Genomic DNA, 14,838 nt, shown 5'->3' with positions numbered 1-14,838 from the left:
GAATATCAGTTGAGAAAAGTTACTTTATTAGCAGCTCTTCAGTATAACAGAAAAGTAAAATTAATGAATTAAGAGCAAAAGGCAGTGACAGTCCCTTAAGGGGTACAGCAGATTGTGTGAATGACTCATATCACTTAGTGGAGCAGAACATTTGTTCTCTATTTTTACACAAAGAAGGGATAAAATACAAAAGGGAGATTATTCTGCACAAGTAAAAAGGAATACCAGAACCCACAGGTCTGTACATATTTTTTTTTTTCAGAATGGGAAGTTCAGAAGAAAAATTGTTACCATCTAGTTGTTCTTTTATTATGCTACTTTATGGAAATGAAAGTGAGGAGAGCATACATAGTCTGCAAATTTAACATCATAAATAGTGTGAAGATTTAGGGTTGGAGATAAACTTGTTATCTTGTTCTGTCTTCCTGTACTCATTTCAAATCTCATTGAAGTGTGTCATGACTAAGGAAGAAGAAAGTCCTGTTTGTGCATAGTTGTTGTTTTTTTTTTTTTAACCTGAAGAGATTCATATGCAATGCATAAGATTAAAAATTGCATGCACCTTTTTAAATTATCTTTCATGCTTCTTCTATATTTGCCTCTGCTCTTCTTGTTGTTCTTATGATTGTGCTGTTCTGTTATACCATTAGAGGTCTGATGAGAGGGAGAGTGGGCAAACTGTACTGCTGTAGAGCTGTGGCTTTCAGGCCTCCCTGCAAGCATCCAGAGCTTTAGGGAATCCCCTGCCATGTAACACAGTGACACATATTGTCTCTGCATCCAACATAGGTTTGCCTTTCTGTTGACTTACACTGCTCTGATAAAAGTAGGTGTTTGACCCATGTTCGATCCTGTTATGTAGTGAGAATCCACTTGTACCACAGGGAACCGCTCAGAACTAGCTTAGGCAGAGGCAGGGGTACTGTGAACCAGGCTGTGTCTGAGTTATGTTTTTTTGGAGCTGACAGGGAAAAGAATTATGATCATGGAAGCAATGTTAGATCTGTGAATGCTGCTGCAGGAGAGCTAGATTATGTTGGCAACTGACTCATCTTTACTCTGTGCTTTGAGACAAAAGAGAGAAGGAAAAAATGAATCCTGCCTTCAATTTGTATATTAACAGGGTGTTGTTTTATGTTTCAAATGTCCTTCAGCAAATTTCAAGGGACTTACATTATGTCTTGTTTAGCTGATTTGGATTTTTTACTTGAAGGCCTAATAACAAGTGCTAAATTGTTTGCATGTTTAATCCATGCAGTACTGTGTTAATTATGAAGAATATAAAGAAGAAGTGTTATGTATAGATATTTAGCTCATAAAAAGTTTTGAATCCCGTGCTTGTTCTAAGAATGCACTTGAATTTTTTTTTTGGCAGTGAACTATATATCTTTTAGAGGTAAAAATAGCTGCCCTTTTCTTTCACTAGCAGGATACTACAAATCAAACCCAGAATTTAATTTTGTTTTCTCTTGAGAATTTCCCCGAGGCTTATTGCAATGAAATGTTTCATGCCCTTTGACTTCGGTAGTAGGACACTGAAACCTGCAGACTGCTTGCCTGGCTGGGTAGATAATTCTGTTCTATTGCTGCCCTTGTCCTCATAAAATAGTATATTCTCAAGTGCTGGTATCTTAATATATGAAATATATTCTTAGTATATAAAGCCAATGACATATGGACAGGCAATCTAATTCCACAGTCTCTCTCTGCTTTGATGACATTTTTTTCTGATCTGCAAAATTTGACTGATTTGGGAGAAAACATTTCCTGCTGCTGTCTATATTGGAATCTGTTGTCTAAAAAGTGAGGAGAAGCCCAAGTGAAGTGAACAAAGACCACCTAAGATATCTCTTCCCAAAACACAAGGACAAAGAAGCCAGCAATCAAGAAAAAATGAAAACTTCATTTCAGAGAGGAAGAGGCAGGAAAAGAACAGACGATCTCTAACTGTCCAGTCCTCTCTGCTGTTTACAAGTCAAAGACCATCCCCAAAAGTGCCACTCAGGCACTCATTTCTTTGCTGGATTTCAGCATCACCAGCCAAAACAGCCCTTTGGCACTCTGTTAACTGCCAAATGTTCTTGTTCCTTTCACTTTCAGCAGTCTCTGGAAATGTTTGATGCAGCACTACAAAATGACTGGTAAAAAATTCAACAGCATTATTTACTATGGTACTTTGATGTTTTATTGAATGAAACCATCTGCTTGGGAATGTTTCCCAACATTGTGGGCTAGATCTAGAATTTACAGTTGCAATATAACTTGTCTGAGGGATTTTTACAGCAGAAATGCCACCCAATGTATCACAAATATTTGAGACTCTGGATAACAAGAATATAGAGAAAACTTTTTTTTCTATTCTCCCATAAACAGAGTCAATTGATTTCTTGATGGCAAAGATTCAAAACATTTTTTTTTTTTTTTTTTCATGCTAGTCTGACAGCTATTCTCTATGTGTTCTGTAAATCTGAGTGTATTTCCTAAATGACTTCAATGGCTAAGAGGACATCAACTGTATACTTGCGGCTGATGGCAAAATGCACTGTAGGGCAGATTTATGGGCCTCCTACTGAGATATTTGTAGCAGACAGAAGATGTAAGAAGGTAGCATTTTCATTCACTTTTTCTATTACACTGAAAGAAATGGGAGTTTTAAAATGAGAAGAATAAATTTTGGCCTTTTCTTCAGCTTCTGGATTACTTGTTGCTTTGAATAGCAAATAGCTGCAAACAGGATGCAGCTGCTGATAGAAAGCAGCTTTCAGGTTTATTCTGAGGGTATTGTAGTTTTAGGGATGGATGTTAGGACAGCTAAGTAGCTAGATGATGTAAATACTCAAAAGCTTCCTTGATGTCTACTTGCAGCCTGGACCTTCCTCATCAAAATGTTTTATATATTTCATTGACATTTACTTGCATTTCCAAGAACAGGGAGGAACTTTGAGCTGGAGAGCTCGAAGATGCTTTAGTTATTCTATTATTCTGTCACCAAATGAGAACTTTTGTGAGCAGTAGTCTGAAAATATGCCTTTGAAGGATTTATATAGTTTATTTTCTAAATATGCTTCATTTAAACAGTAGACATTTATAGAGAAACAGTATGCTTCATGTAGACAGTAGTCTACATCATGTGCAATGAGATGACAGTCTCAAAGATTTCTATTTTTCATAAATAAATATGTACTTGAGGCAAAGACTTATGGGTTCTGATATAGAAAACATCTTTGATCCAAATCTTTTGCCTACCATTCTGAATATTTAACCTGAGTCCTGCTGGCTCACCACAATTGCAGATTAGTTAAAAATAAATAAATAAAATGCTATGCTATGTGAATAGGCTTCAAAGCAACAATATTTAGCTGGTACATAATATAGTCACATACCTACTGTTGTAGCTGCAAGGTTGACTAGATAAAACTGTTTTGGAAAAGCAGCTGAGGTGTGTTTGCCCTTGAAAGTGATCCATAAAGGAACAGCGCAAATGAATAATGGTGCCCAGGCACTGCAGTTAACCACACATTTGCTATTCAAACAAGCAAACAGCCAAGCAGTTTTGTAATGGGCCTTTTCTTCAAATTGGCTATGCTCACATAACTATTAGCAAGAATTGTGTAGGACAGGGGAAATATTAGCAATTGCCAGTATTTTTCTGGATTTATTTAGGAACAGAAGTACTCAAAAATTCATCCTCTTTCTGCTCTGTCTCCTCTGCACTGGATGGAGACCACATGCAGCATGAAGGTGTTTTCCTAGCTACAGAGCAAGGTTAAGGAGAGAATTCAAATTCACCCCCCTAGAAATATGAAGCAAGAGGTTGTAACAGCATAAAATAAGTTATGTTTGGGTTGTGTTCAGAGCAGGGACAATTTTGAAATCACGGTCAGATTGTTAAGTTCTCCTTTTCTCTGGTATTGAAGATTTCCAATGCTGTTAGATTTATGTACTTTGGTGAAACTACAGACATTCTGCTAAATCATCTATGCAGTTCTGAATAACATAAATACAAGGAACGGTGTTAACATCCCTCACTATCATTCTTGTGGAGTTTGCAAAATGAGGAGCAAGCACATAGTTCCCTTAGAAGTACACTTTAGAATTGAAGAGTGACTCAGAAATCTTATGAAGGAGCTCCTATGCCTAGAAGAATCATGAAGTAGGTAACCTACGAGACACTTAAGTCATCAGTCATAAAGCCTTCTGTGCTTAAATACATACACAGAAAATCTCAGTATGTGTACTCTGGTTTGTTTCAGAAAAGAAAAAAAAAAAAAAAGGATCAGGCATTCAAAATTAGAACATTTCGTCACATCAGTAGATTTTAGAAGTTGTTAGACTATTTGTATAGAACAGATATGGCTCCATCCACCACCTTTTTATTTATTTATTTATTTATTTTTGTTACAATGATATTCAATCAAAGCAAATGTATTACCGGAAAATCTCCCTGAGTGCCTGGCTTCCTACCAGAGTTAGCAGTCATGATAGAAAGCATGATTTTCTGGGCCATGGCAAACACTTAGTTTTTCTAGAGATCATTAAGTTTTATCAATGTTATTTCTCAGTGGTGGTAATTCCTGATACAAATAACGTGGACAATTATAAAACTGAACTTACATTTCTTTTGCAATTGTCAGAGACAAAAAGCACATACAAGAAAGGGATCCTTTTGAGATTGACATTTAGCTAGAAGTAGGTCCTTAGCTCGTGGTCCTCCACATCATTTACTTTCTGTACTGAAGCATTAGACAGAAGATGTGTGCACACTGTTGACCAGTGACCATGGCATTACTCATCAACACCCATTGCAACGGTCACATACATTTTTATTTCTCATGCTGCACAGCAGAACGAATCAAAGTACCAATGCTGGAAAGAGGTTTTTGACAGGAAAATCTATTGATAACTACTTGCAGTAGACTTCTGCTCTACCACCTTGCATGTACCTACCATGACATATAAGCATTATTTATTGCATTTTGTTTTCATCAGTGCCATGGTTTTCTGTGTAAATACTGCTTTTGATTTATTTTTTATTAATTTTTACAGATGTTAATCGAGCTGTTTGAAAATGTTTAATTATTGAGGTATTTCAGCATTATTTTCCTTGGCAGGTTACATGGATTATTGGGGAATATTATCGCCAAATCAGTCGATGAACACAACAATTTAGTAAGAATAAAAAGTCTCCAAACATTTAGTATTCATATGAAGGGCAAGTCTGTCCAATTTTGTATTATGAAACCATGCAAATACACACAAATAGTAATGACACCCCGCTGAAATATATATTTTTAATTTCATAAGCTCAATTGTACAGTTACGTTCTGTAAAGAAAAAATTATTCGACTATGTTTTGTTAGATCTATGTAACAACTGTCTTTCACAGAAAGAAATTTGTCCAATATGATAGAGGATAACACAATTCAGGTTTAATGCAATTCTGAACTAAAAACATATTTATGTGTCGACTTACAATAATTACTTCACATGATGACAAGTTGTTCCAGAGAAAAACTAATTGGAGGCAGATTAAAATGAATTATTTAGAAGATACCATGTTTTTATGAATAATTTCTTCTAATAAAAAGGTTAACTCTGGAAACCTGCTTCAAAATGTGGGATATTAACTATTAACTACCCTATAACGAATTAAGAAAAAGGAATCTCTTAAACTGTACTCCATTTGGTAAAACAAACAGACAAACAACAACAACAACAAAAAAAACGCACTTCAGCACTAACTTTGCTCTATTGTGGATTGCTTCATTTGGATCAATTAGTTCAAAGGTTTGACACACAGGTTTTCAGTGGTACTTGAGAATCATCTGCCTGTGTTCAATGTTGGGTGCTATTTAAAATTTCTCTCTTCAGCACCAGCTGCCACATCTCAAAGCAAGTGCTAAAAATGAAGCAGCATTTTAATCTTCAGCAAGGAAGATAGCTTAGAAACTTCCTGCTCTATTCTGCTTTTCCTGTCATTGGTCCTTTTAACTACTGCTCTTCATTTATGTTATTGTGTGTGTTTAGGGGACAGTGCTACAAATTTTTAAGAAAATCCTTGTTTAAAGACAATTAATCTGAAGATTTGTTGATAATTTTGATCAGCTCAGTGGTTTGGCTCACAGTGCCCTGAAATACGTTTACTTCAGAAAAAAAAATAATGAACTTGGGAGAGGGTGAAGGGCTGAGTATATTGGGAATGAAGGGAGAAAAGGGCAATATTTCTGGGGACATTTATTTCCTGGACAAAATGTATTCTGCAACTATATGCTCAGTTTCCTATGTGAACATACTGATAGGTAAGTTTGCACTGATGAAGTTCTATTTCTCTCAATTTGTGACTATTGCACAGATTTTGAATGGGTGTTTTTTCCCCATGCACTGAGAAATCATTATCTTTTAACTTTACAAAAATGTAAAGAGCCTTTATAAGGGAAATTCATTGCCTGGACAAAGTGTAGTGCCTACCTCCACTTAGGTCAGCCACTTACATGAGAAAAAATATATTTTGCCTGACCTTAAAAACTGAATCATCTGGCCATTTTCTTGGGATGCCCAGTAAGGCTGAGGTTCTAGAGGAAGAATATATCTTCCATACCAACCCAAAATAGAGGCAAAACTAAGAAGCCCTTGTGGTACAGCTGGAGTTAGTTGGATAGTGCTGTTGGTCACTCGGTACTGACAACAGACAGCTGGCTGGTTTTGTTCTCCCCTTCTAACTGTATTTTTTCATCACATTATCTGTACTCCAACTGCAACAGTATTTGTTGTTTAGTGTAGAGTCTTTGTGTCTGAAACCCGTGGTAGACAATTTACTTCCTTATTCACTAGTTAATTAGGAGGAATACATGGGGGGTTTACGAGAATTTGGTCTTGATGCTTTTGTGTCATTACTGCTGTCATGTTCTCCTTTCTGTCTTTACAATTCTACTTAACTCCACCAAAACCCTGCCATTATCCCTTCAGTTACTATGAATGAAATATATAACTTTAAAGTTTATTTCCTGCTGTTGTCCTGCACAAAATAATATTAACAAATTATTTAATTCCTTTGATAAAAGCAATGTCGAAATAGTATGTTGCCAGCAATAAGTTCATGTGTAATGTTCATCAAGAAATAATAACTAGTAATCACAAATCAAAGTAATTGCATAAAACTGTAGATAGTAATAAGGGAAGTGACTGTCAAATCTGTCCTCTGTAAATACGTCTGCTAGCTGAAGTAATGAATGATGTTAAAAAATTAGCATTAGGTTTTCTTGTGTACCCCCGATATTACATGGTTGTACATGGTACATTATTAAGGTGATTATCTTGCTTTTGAAAGCCACTCCTAATAAAGCACTGTATTTTTTAAAAAAATAAAATATTGCACTTACAGAATCAGAAAGGATGCCAGAAGCACAGTCTTTTTTCTTGCATATGTGAAGCAGGTAATCAGTCAGTCTTCCTGTATTAGCCGTAGACATGATTTTTATATTAGTTTATTTTCTTTTTAAAGTACCATTGCATTCTCCGAACCCTTTGATTAAAAATCTCCTCTTAAATTAAAAGGAAGAAAAAAATATTAAAGCACTTTTTCAACACATATATTTTAAAAATTTTCAAAAGAATGAAGTTTCCTACCTACCATGTATAGCTAAATATCTGAAACTTAGAAATCAGTTTATCTTACTCTTTACCTCAATGATTTTTGAGTAATGTCATGTATTTATCATGAGACATTTGCTGGCAAAAGTCTGGGGAACAGCAGCATTAGTTCTGAATTTCCTACTTCTTGACATTTAAATTATACCATTTGGACATTATTCAAAATCCCTTGACATAGCTACAGCAGGTCCCGTCCACTGAAATGAGATAGATGAAAATTCAATGACAGAAGAAAAAGAAACTAAAAAGTTTGATTACAGTGATATGTAGCTGCTTCAGTCACTACAATGTCACCACAAGGTTATGAGGCATTTCCATTTTTAACAATCTTAATGGGTTCAGGTTCTGAAGTCCTTATTAAATTACAGTCCAATTGATTTGTCAAATGTAGATCTAGCCTATATTTCCGAGACGGAGAAATAACTACATGCTAATGTAATCTATCTTGGGATTTAAACTGGATGCTGCTAGTAATACCAGTACTAATAATGTGAACAATGTAACACATAAGTATGTTCTCTGTGTGGTGTTTTTAAGTGTGACACTGTCCCTGGCTGAAAGTTTCTGAAGCAGAATAAAAACTTGGCTGCCCTTCACCCTCAATTATCAATCATGAGTAAGTGCTCAATTAAAGCATGCATACAAGAATGAAACAATCAATCAACAAATAAATAAATCAGTTCATAATAAGAGTAGAAATTGGTCTTAGTTTAAGGAGATTTTACAATGAATTAATTGTAAATTTTCACAAACCATACAAACTAAAGTTTTATAAACACTCATGAAATATCTTTTGATTTTTATGTATATGTATATATCCCCTACAACATAAGCTTAAGTTTTCTTATTTATAGAAAACTGTCTACAGAGACAAAAGTGAGAATTCATACTTTCTCATCCTGTTGATTTCAGTTAGGCATTCTCAGTCTGATAGTTTTACAATTGTTTAAACAAAAATGTTGAGGTTTCTGTTTTCTTACAATTTATGGAAAAAAATAATACCAGCATATTAAATAAGTATAAATCATATTTAAATACATATAAGAATGTCCACAAAGGCAGAGAGGAGTGAGCTATTTGATTTTTTTTTGCATTTTTTGTTTCACATTTCATACTGTGAATGTGCAATAACTGTTAAATTAAAAAACAAGTCTTACTCTGAGACTGCTCTAGGCCATACAAAAATTATTTTCAAATGCACAAGCACTTCTAGCCATGTTTATAACCCACAATTTTTTAACAACTTGGAAATCCTTTAAACTGGCCATTAACAAAATATGCACTCAAAAAAGCATTTGTACATGATAACAATCCAGTGAAGAAGCATAATGCATGAATGAATGTTGTATGGTACAAATAATTTGTTTTTTAATATGAAGTCATTAGCATTCTGAGAAATGACTGGACACTCAGTTTTCAGAGAAGTGATACTTGGAAGTTTCTCCACGTATAATTGTTTCAGTTTGAGCAATGCTGTTTCTTTTTTTTTTTTTTTTTGTATTTTTTGTATTTTTTTTTGTATTTTTTTCTTTTCTTTGTGGAAACTAACAGAGAACAGAGCTAAACTCTAGTGTGCCTTAAAAATAAAATAACTAGGATGATAAAAGGAAAAGCAGTTTCATACTACAGCTATGCTTTTAATGTCTAGTTTAATGTCTAAGTACTGTCAGACCATTAATGAAGCTAGAGTGCATCTTCACCACCTCATAAAAGCAAGTCTCTTTACCTCAGAGCACCACTTAGTAATGTACATCTGGAAAAATAAAAAAAAAATAAAAAAAATAAAAGTCCTTATTCTGCTTTAGCAAAAGACTGTCATCTTAAGAGTATAGAATTGAACAATAAATTATAATGTTAAGATTTCTTTATTCCTCATTTGAAATCTACCTGCCTTCCTACGTTGAGAATTCTTTTTCAGATAGAAAATATTATAGCTAAAATAATATTTATAAGCAGTTTCTTTAAGATCATTGAAGATCAAATTATACATATATGCACATATATATATATAAACATATATACGTATCCTTATCTTATATTGTTATATCCTTATATATATATACATATATTATATACATATATATATACATATGTTTGGTATTGTTTTCATGGAGACATGAATAAATGAATAAGCTAAGAAGAGTGAGAAGCAGGTGTTAGAGTCACCAGTGGAACTTAGGTACGGCACTGTCACATCAAATAATGGATACAGAAATGCCCACAGTAATTCACAAACAAGCTTTTGGCATTTCATATAATAATGCAGAAGAAGCAAAGGATTCACAGAAGCCAACATGCTGAAGGGAAAGACTTCCCTGAATAATTGTTGATGAGAGGGATTCTGGTTTACCTTTGTATGTTTGGAGGACTTAGATGTCTAACTCTGCACTTGACTTAGCTGTTTATTTTGTGTTTTACAACCCTTAACTTCTCTGAAAAATAGAACCCTAAGTCTTACAGCAACAACTTTATTTTTACCACTGTACTGTTGCTACAGTACTTCATAATTCTTTCCTGTAGTATTACCTTTCCTATATTATTACTTGGACCAAGATTTCTGAAGCTAAAAATGATTTGGAAAATACAAAATTTCTAAAGAAAATAAACTTGGAAAATGGAACAGTTAGATTAAATTTTCCCTGTAGGTACCATAAATAGTGTGTGCTGTTATTGCACACTATAGTTTTCCACAGGATATCTTAAAATGACCTTTTTGTGAACCCAAATCTTATTTTATTTCCAGAAAATTTGTAACAATTTGTATGCCACCGAGATACATCAGAGAGATCCAATGCAGATTTTAGCTTTCATAGCTAAAAAAAAGTTTTTTGAGCTTTCTGAGTCTGTATTTCAGAACATGAACTATTTTTGGTTAAAAAGTTATTTTTGCAAATTTATTTAAATATATTACATAGATAGCAATCTCTGATCATCACTTTTTTGTTGTTTGTTTTTGTTTTTGTTTTTATGTTTGCTTAAATGTGATTTTGTTTTAGGGATTTTAAAATTATTTTTATTCCCCAGTGAATACCTATGATTTAATTTTGTTCCATACAGCTCTGAGGACCACATTGATATGTAGGTTTCATATATATAAGAATATTTGGCATTAACAGATGCACTATAAAGAGAAGTCCAATTTACCTTACTAATGAACAAAAACAACAACAAAAAAGTGTTAGTTCAGCACCCAAGCACTCTATTTTCATTAAATTTGCAACGTGTTTCTGAAGTGTTTTGCTGAAAATACATGTTAATAATTGATCACATAAAGCTTCTTAGATATTTAAACCATAATCATTATGATAAAAAAAAAAAAAGAGCAGTTATTATTTGGTTAATTAAATCAAGACTAAAAGGCCTGAAGTTCTATGACAGTTTGGCAATTACTCATTCTGTCTCACTAGTATCTGGCTGTCAGCATCATTTACCCTGCCAGTGTAAAATTGGCTAAACCAAGATGTAACTAACAGTTGGATATGTGAAAACCAGACACTTCCTGCAATATGTCCTGAATTTGAGGATATAGTGAGTAACAATATCCTTAGCATAATAAAAAGACTTCAGAATTCAAGTTTACAAATATTTCCATTCTGTTTCTTTATGCCTCAGAAAACCATTCCTTTCAAAATGTTTTCATATTAATCTAAAAAAAAAAAAATGTTTCTTCATTATAACAAAGTTTCGTAATAGAGAATTTTAAGCTTTTTAATTTAATGAAAAAAGCAGAAGTGAGACCTGTCTCAAATGTGTGTGCCAATTCAGCTGGTGTTGATGGTGAGAAGCAAATTACCCTGTACTGAAGCTACTACTATTTTTTTTTAATGCAACTAAAAGTGACCTTGTATAGTGGTATAAGTTTTTACAAGTGGGTGTAGTCCCATATGAATGACAAATATCTCTTGCAGAAACAGGGACACTCCAACTGAAATTGGATCTCAGAAATTAAAGAGCTGTTCGGCATTTACTTTTAAAGCAACACCGCTGTACACAAGGGCCTTGCTCCAACATGCTAGCTGGTATATGTCGATCTTTCACTATGTGATGAGATACTTTTCTTACAGTTACAAATACTGAATTGTTGGTGCTGGGCTAGTAAAGGTCACTAGAGTCATCTGGACAAATCTAAAGATTTAAAATTGTACTTCTTACTAAAAAAGTTTGACCATGATGTTCTTTGTTTAACTCTCCCATGATAAATGGAAATTTAAAAGTTTTAAAAGCCCTATAGGACCTATGTGCTGAAAAGCCTGCTTCCAGAACTCACAGCATTTGCTAGGATTTTAGTAGTGTCCAGTGGATGTTGCCACTGGACACTTTATAACATTGTCTGCTGATGTATTACTGAGTGTGGTAGATCAGAATCAAGTCTGTTACCAAGAGATGTGTCAGTGTCCTGTGCTTATTTAGCAAGCTATGCCTACAGCACATTTAAACCTATTCTTTAACATCGACATACATATATTCAATTAGCAATGGATAATTTGTCTCCTGATGACCTTCCAGTTAAAGACATTTTTACTTCAGCATATTATTACCTTTTGTAATTTTTTTGTTTGTCTTTTAAGTGCTTCTTGCTATGAGCTTTGGCACTTCTCACATCCCAAGACATTACAAATGACCATAAGTGTATGGATAGTAGGGGCTAAGGGCTAAAAGGTATTATCATACAATGCCTGCATTCCTGCATTCCTCTGCTCAGCCATTAACAAGAATTAATTACATTTTGAGAAAACAACAACAACAAAAAAGAATAAAATGTGGAGCTGAAAAATTGTATTCTCCCATTCTTCCAGGCATGCAACTTTTCTGTATAACATCACCTTACTACAGTAGTATTTTCAAGCATTTAACCATCTGGAATTATGAGAATATGCTTATTCCTAGCAAAATAAAATAAACCAGTAGTGTGAAATGAAATTGATGGCTTTTTAAAAAGAATGTTTCAAATGGCTTCTACAAGGAGGCCTAAGCATTTATTTTCATTTTACAAATAGCAAGCACTTTGGGTTCTAATTATTCACAATTATTATAAAGGCTTTCTAAAATAAGACATAATAGTTTAGACTAGCAGTTTAAAGAGCTGCTTGATACATTTAAATGAGAAGTGAGAGTATGAAAAATACATTTCATTACTTCCTGCTGCCATAACATCTTGGGGCACTATGTTTCCAGGGAGAAATACTGCAAATAAAGTAACCTGTGGAGCAATTTTATGGTGGATGTTTTTCCCTGGAGAATATAGCAATTTTGACAACAACTTTCACATATATGCATGCTGTACTGCACCACATTTGAATGTCATTTAGGGAAGGAAGTAAAGAGTTACAAGAACGGGCTGAGTCTCAGTGGATGTTAGAGAATCAGAGTAGAGAAGAGGAAGCTATTATTTACTTGCAATAAGTGGGGAGTGCAATCCGCAATGGACAGATTGGATTCCTGTGCTCTTGGGTGACCAATAAGGAATTTCCATTATGATACTGCCACAATTACAGCTCTGTCTCATTTGAACCATAATAAAGTTGGGGACTGAAGGACATAAGATACATTTAAAAAATAATAATAATCTGGTATCTTTGGGTCTCCAGCATTCTCCTGAATATTGCAGGGAATAGACAAAATAAAAACTGATGTTTCTTCATTGTTCAGGGACATCACCTGCTTTCTTAGCTGTACAGAATTACTTACTTCATAGGTTTCAGGACTAAATTTTCACACAGAGTAGCTATTTTTTCCCCAAGAAACAACACTGCAATCCTTGCTGCCTATTCTGGGGGTAATCATAGCAGCTCTGGGGATATGTTATCATTCCTTATCCGTACTGTCTTGAATTACAGCAAGTTCAATGAATTACAACCTCTTCCTCTCTACATTTCATTTTTGTGGTGATACCAGCAATCAGCAAGTCCCACAGGTAGGAGAAAACCCAACTGTGATGTTTTTAATGCTGCCTCTTACCATAATAATGATGTTGTCATTCTAGCTTCCTGCTTGGGCTTCTATTCCAGCTCCTAGTGACTCCATCTCTTTGCAAGCTATAGAAACAGCCTGCAAAGAAATCATGTCAACTTTTATTTGAATCTCATAAATACAATTAAAAGTTATTTTTGTACACTGTAAACAGAATACTTACAAATCCTGTTAAACCTAAACCCTGTTAACGAAATTTGTTCTCATATTACCATTTTCATTTCATATTGTTCTCTCTCTATAAAGCACTTTCAAGTATAGGCTTGAAGGAGGGTTGGAACTATAGCTTGCTTTCTAGGTATATTTGGTACACTTTCTCTGTTGCTTGAAGACATCATGAGGCAAATGATGTTTCATTAAGGATCTGTACATGAAGTTTTGTTATCTCCAGCTAGTCCAAAATTGTCACTCTGCTGAAAAAAAAAAAAAAAAAAAAAAAAAGCTTACATAATTCAGGTCCATTTCTGAGCTCTCTTCCTCATGTCTTTCAGAAGATAAATTTTATACAAGGGACCAAACCAAATTGAAACACTGCAAAGAAAATACTTGATAAAAATTTTGTTTCTGGCAACCTGGAGTAAATGCAAAATGAAAAATTATTTCTTCTGTTGGGTGAGGTCAGTATGGGCTCACAGCTTGGAAAGAAAACTTAGAAGACAGTGGTCAAGGTGACAGATGACCCTGAAACCATGATGACAGAGCACATCAAAAACATTAAGCAGAACAGATATAAGAACACTATTAATTTGAAATGAAACTTGTAGAAACCAACTACATGGCAGCTGGAGCAATATGAATAATGACTGTTTCCAAGCCTAATCAATTTTTAAAAGTTAAAATTTGTCACCAGATTTAAGCACAGGAGAGAGAAAGCAACAATTCTAAGAATATTTTACTGCATAATTTTCTGCCCCCAAAATTTATTATTTTGTATATGAACTATGGAAATAATATGTGGCTAATAAAAGATTAAAATAGTGTCTTTGAGTCCCAACTTATCTAGGTTAGCTATTGAATATGATTCCAATATGAATATTGTAGGCAACTGCAAAAAAGGAAAATTCATTAGTACAAACTAATGCTAAACACATTTCTTCAGTTGATGTTTATTTATTGACTGTATTTTTCTCTATTATGCTTTTTTTTTTTTTTTACATTTTACATGTACAGTCATGGGTGCAAATAACTGCAAATATCTGTGCAAGAACTGCTTTTAGA

General features: G+C 34.1%; 1 long non-coding RNA gene across 1 annotated transcript in view; it reads right to left on the bottom strand.

The window, feature by feature from the left end:
• LOC118166435 overlaps positions 1–14,838 on the bottom strand; it is a 157,704-nt gene that overhangs the window by 58,614 nt on the left and 84,252 nt on the right. Inside the window, exon 5 of the long non-coding RNA XR_004750499.1 lies at positions 13,609–13,698. This is a non-coding gene — a long non-coding RNA (uncharacterized LOC118166435). The remainder of the gene's footprint in view (positions 1–13,608; positions 13,699–14,838) is intronic.

Source organism: Oxyura jamaicensis, chromosome 4, assembly GCF_011077185.1.
Source record: "Oxyura jamaicensis isolate SHBP4307 breed ruddy duck chromosome 4, BPBGC_Ojam_1.0, whole genome shotgun sequence".
Classification (NCBI taxonomy): domain Eukaryota; kingdom Metazoa; phylum Chordata; class Aves; order Anseriformes; family Anatidae; genus Oxyura; species Oxyura jamaicensis.
Note: the sequence above shows the minus strand (reverse complement) of the source record. Positions and strands in the feature narration are given on the sequence as shown.